We start from the raw sequence: 6000 nt of genomic DNA on the forward strand, positions 1-6000 counted from the left end.
TTTAACTGAGCAACTTCCAACTTTGTTCTTAATGAGTGAGGCCCGCAAACAATGGTTATGGTAATTCAGTTGGATTACATTTTCTTTTTGTTGAGGTTTTCTGAAACAATAATCTCAATTATATGTATTTACATTTTTTTTAAATCACCACGTGGAGAATCCAACAAAATGATTGATATGAAAATTAGTAGATTGTATCTTCTTAATTTGTGGATTTAACATATGAAAAGTTCTTTAAGAGGAATTCCAAATGTTTATTAGCGTACTTTTTTTTAATTAGTAAAGTTAATTGTGTTCAAAGCTGCTCAGATCTTTAGCATGTTTTTAACTCTTTCAGAGCCTATTCTCTCATATTTTATATCGATCAGACTTTTGTTAGCTAAGGCCAGCTATGAATTTGCTTAATATCTCGATACAAGCATTTAAAGTTCACTGTAAAATTGCCATAATATTTTGTTGAATATAATTGGAATTTCTATTATTATCATGTTTTCTGTATACTAGATGATTTTTTTTGTGGTTTAAATATAGGGTTTTTCAATAGGGACGCTCGAACTTTGACAGCTCATAGCGGCCATCTTAGTAAAGTGATAGCTGTCAAATTTGGCATGCACACAAATTTGGCGTGACATTTCATCATGGAACAATACACGCTTGTCCGGCGGTATCATGGGCCCTTATTTATTCGAATCCTCATTTTTTCTTTGAAGATGTGCTAAGACCCGCCCTCACTGTCAATGGCGACTAATATCGGACGATGATCATAAACTTTTTGTGGGCTAAGATAGACGGTATGGATCTCAAAAATATATAGCTCCAACAGGACGACGTCACTTGCTATGCAGTATGGGAAACATTAAATTTATTTGATGAGAAATTCGAAGGCTTCGTCATCTCGCGTGGTGGTGATATCAATCTAGCCATGCGCCCTCACAAAACGCCCTACCACCAGTAAAAAATAAAATACAAAAATTATCGTTTTCATATTAAACCTCTTAGTTTATATATAGTTCCTCGTACATTATCGGATTTAAAATATGTTCACTACGCGTAAGCCACACAACGTTGTATAGTTTCATTATGTATTTTACACGAAGCATGCATCGCGCTGTTGAATCTCATAAATATTATAATTTCGAACTGTATAGTAGCAATGGAGATTTAATATCGATCAACAGGGTTGTCTACTTCTTATATTTACATTATTTAACACTAAAATTAAACACAAAATAAGCCGTTCTTGTTAGAATTGAATTGAAAATGAGTTTAAATTATGCTTTAGATTGATTTAAGTATGAGTCCAGGCGCCGTCTCATTAATGACGCCATTATATTTTTATTCACCATAAGCCTATTCACGCATGTTTTTTACGTTAACATTGTTACGCATTAATTGCTTTCTCCGCAAAATTTTAAAGTATACTGAATTATTCTATACTGAAGATAAATGTAAGTTTTGATTAACAAAGTTAATTGTAGCACTTATCTGGGCAAGCTTATAGGCCGCCACCTGGTGTTAAGCGGTTCCGGAAGGCCAAAAACGTAGCGTGTCGTAAAAATCACCATTGAAATTCTTGATAAAATATATGTATACATATGTATGTGCCAGCCACCCTATTGTTTTCGAAGTTACAAATATTCACAATTGATTTGCGTTGAATATCATGCCTCGCAGAAATTTTGTATGCTACCTTCCCACGAATCGACATTTACGCTACCGGCCATTATCGATTTAGGGATCGGTATGTCTTTGAAAAATACAGCTACGGCTACGTTTGTTGGGAAGTGCTACGTAATCCGTAGCGGAAAGTGAGTGAGTGCTACACAGAGTTCAGATTCCGTTGCTACACCACTTCTTAATTATGTAAAAGTAAGATTCTAAATCTAATAATGTTATTTTATTTTATTTAGTATTGTTGTTTACTATAAAAATATATATTATACGGCAAGGCTTCTAATTTATTAATCGCGTGTGAAGTTTTTCACATTTCATCGTTAATATAACTGAAGTAGCCATGTAGGCTGCGTCAAGCTTCGAATTTTTTTTTCTGTTTAGTTAATTGTTCGCGTTTGTGAATGAACCACAGATATTGTGAATTAAAGCATTTTTTGTTAGAGCAACGACTCCATTTATATTTTACTTGTAAATAATGTCCAATATTTTTTCACTTAATTGATAATTAAACTTTACGATGATTTGTTCGCTTTTTCCGCACTATTGTCAATGTTACTAATTTAGACTTGAAGAGTGTGAGCGCTGTTAAGCAATAGCATTCAAAATTCGACCTCATATCTCAAGATGGGTGGTGGCATTCACTTCGCGATTTTTCCATAGCGTCTGGTAACTATTTACCATCAGATGGGATGTGATGTACACCCGTTTAAGCAATACAAAACATTTGAAGGAATACTCAAGTGTGATGTAAAGTGAATATATTTGTGACCTACTTTCGTGGGTTTACCCTAGACCTTAGAACACAATATCGAACTATTTATATAGAACGTCCAATGCTCGAGTCTAACCATCGCTTTATCTTTACCCCGACAATTCTTCTCGGTGTTATTCCAAACGTTTGCTATCATAATAATATATCGTAAAACTATGATATAGTTGAACAATACGTAATCTATCGCTGTACATCGATATATTACGTATATATATAATATATTCGTGCTATGCTATATTATATTGTCCAATTGGCCTTGTTTTTGCGCATTTGCAATTGATTTTTTTTAAATCATCTATTTAATCAATCCGATTAAGCTAGATTACAGGCACAAACATATAAAGAACAGATTCAATATTTGTTTATTATTTAATAATACGTCTACGCTTAAATTCATTTTCGGGATTCACTTATAAAACTAAATCTATTCAAAATAAAGGTAATAATAATTATTGTTGCTTAATTGTTTATTCGGATGACATTGTTATTGATTTAAACTCTTAACGAAAAAAAAAAAATACTTAACATAAATACAGAAAGAAGAAGCCTCGGTAGATATTATTATGTCGATACTCTCAAAATAATTGGTCGCTTTACAAGATGTATTCGATGTACAAAATAAACAATAAAATGGAGATGGAATGGGAAAATTGCCGATTATTTTCTACAAACGAAATAAGTACGTGTCGAGCACAGTATTCTAAAGATCAATCATTGAATGGTTTGTGATCGACGAAAAATTCGAAATTCAATTATTGTATTCTAGGTTCATACTCCAGATGTAAACTCTGCCCGATCAAGGATCTCCTTTCTGTGGTACCATCCCTGCTTTTACACAGCCTTTTGCTCTCAGAATTACTAGACGATCGAGATGACGATTATTTATCGTGCATTGCAAAATATTTTAAAGCAATTTTTTTTTATTGATTAGATGGGCGGACGAGCTCACAGCCCACCTGGTGTTAAGTCGTTACTGGAGCCCATAGACATCCACAACGTAAATGCGCCACCCACCTTGAGATATAACTTCTAAGGTTTCAGTATAGTTACAACGGATGCCCCACCCTTCAAACCGAAACGCACTACTGCTTCACGGCAGAAATAGGCAGGGCGGTGGTACCCACCCGCGCGGATTCGCAAGAGGTCCTACCACCAGTAATAAAATTTAAAAACATAGCTAGACATGGAAATGTTTTATCTGAATGTAAAGACAATATTGACAACGTACTTATACTTGTGACGTCTGAAAAATTAAAATTAAAAATGTTATATTGAATAAAAGTGAACGTTTATTTTAGGTAAGTTCTCTTAGGGGAAATTATGAGATTCACGTTAAAGCCCCTAAAACACTGCTTTGATCCTCTCCCAGATCGCAATTTTGCGGTTCACTTTGTGTACTTAAAGGCTATTGCAATAGATGGAATACGTGTGTCTTATTTATATGGTATTTTTATGGTTAAGGGTAATTTCGTCTTTAGTTTTTTCTTGATATTTTACCGCATGCTTACACGGTCGTCTTGGACATCAGTAATGTCAAGGAAATAGCCTATGACGTATCGTTCAGAACCCATTTCAAAATTACGCAATTGGATAGACTGAGAGTTTGAAATCATCCAAACAACGAGATAAATAATATTTTTTTAGTCTAGCTTGTAAATGGGTAAATAATGTTTAAGATAATAAAATGTTCATATTCAATACGTTAAATATTTATTGAAATAAATATTAATGTTTTCAACAGGCGGAAAATGAAAAAATATTCATACTAGATAAAATGTTATATAAAGATGTACAATAAAGAATAATAATAAAAATGTATAGTAATAAAAAATCAGATAGACAGTCACCCCAGGCGAACTTCCTAGGCTGTAGAAACAGCTGTCCAAGTACGCCTCTTGCAAGCAGTAATTATATTGTAAATTTTATGTTATTATGTTCATTAATTGCTATAATGGATCATAATATCCTCATACCTACATTATTAGCAAATCTTTTGGAAAATTTTCTTTGTAAATGTTTATATTGCCTATCTATAGCAAAATAATTATAGGACATTATTATTAAAGCAATAATTATTGTATACATTTCAGTAATCAATTGTTAGATTCTCGCTCAAGCTCAATATCAATATCTAAAATAAAACTGCAAAATCACTACCAGAACAACTTAATAATACACCCAATCCTCTTTATGCTTCCGGTAAGTAGAATAATTGTATGTTAGACACTGGTAGTTTAAGTTTTAATATATTTTTTTCAGAAAATGCTTGCGTAGCAATGATGTTTGTTTACTTGACAATTTTCCTTCTCTCCTTATTTTATGTGGCCACTTTTAATGTTTCTTCACTATAAAAAACTAAATATTTAAATTGGTTAATCGACTATATGCTTATTGAACATATATAGTTTAAAAAAGTGAAAGTCCAAAGCACTGATAGATCGAATATTGAAAACAGCAGCGATTCCGGATGGAATAAATTATGTAAACGGTAAGCCTAAATAAATGTGTCAAACAAGACCTGCTCCGGATATTTAGAATATCAGCGAAAATTAAAGTGCTACAAGTTTATCCTTTCCCGCGACAGTGACTTGACAGTTTGTGGCGGATTCCGAAGCAATTTAATAAAGCTGACTTTAATAGAGCTAAGTAAATAAATGGAGATTTAAACTTAAATGGACTTGGTTCGAAGAAAAAACGTTTTTAATAGGTCCGACGCAAGTTTCATTTTAAAAGATTAAGTTGTCTAAGTTTGGGATGAGATAATTAATAAATGTTATACTTCTTTCCAAATCCACGCCTTTGATATAAAGAAGGCGCTTCGCAATAAGCAGATGGACCTCACACAAAATTATTTTTTTGTAAAACTACTAAAAAGTACTAAAATTGAATTATAAATTAACTATACTTGAGACCTTAGAACTTATATCGGCGTGTGGCGGCGTGTGGTGGCGCATTTACGTCGTAGATGTCTATGGGCTCCAGTAACCACTTAACACCGGGTGGGCTGTGAGCTCGTGCACCCATCTAAGCATTAAAAAAAAGCTAAATTTGCAAGAAGTGATAAGCTTTTGCATTTAATAATAATTCGATTACAGATTTTCATTGGAATAGTGTATTACAGAATCAAATAAAAAATGAAGTAATGCTATCGTTTTAATAATGGAATTACATGAGAATGCTCAGTAGATTCTTTATGGTACGTAAATATTTCAACAATCAAATAGTGTGATAATTACTAACGTGATTCCGCTTACCTTTGATATTCAACATCACCAGCCTCAATTACTGCGATGCGATGCTTGACTAAGCAGATTACTTGCAAATAGAGTCTGCTACATACCTATTTGATCTGTATGTATGTATGTATGTATGTAATATATTTATTCGTAAAAAGTTACACTTACATTCAAAACATGCCCCGCAAAACTTTTTTGACTGCAGGTAACTCGCTTTATACAAACATAGCCTATAAACCATTAAACTAGGTTATACTATAATAACACAATTAATTTACGTAAATGGTTACAACGTATTTAACAAATGTTTTTTTAATA

This window comes from Bombyx mandarina, chromosome 01 (assembly GCF_030267445.1).
Source record: "Bombyx mandarina strain Sakado chromosome 01, ASM3026744v2".
NCBI classification, from domain to species: domain Eukaryota; kingdom Metazoa; phylum Arthropoda; class Insecta; order Lepidoptera; family Bombycidae; genus Bombyx; species Bombyx mandarina.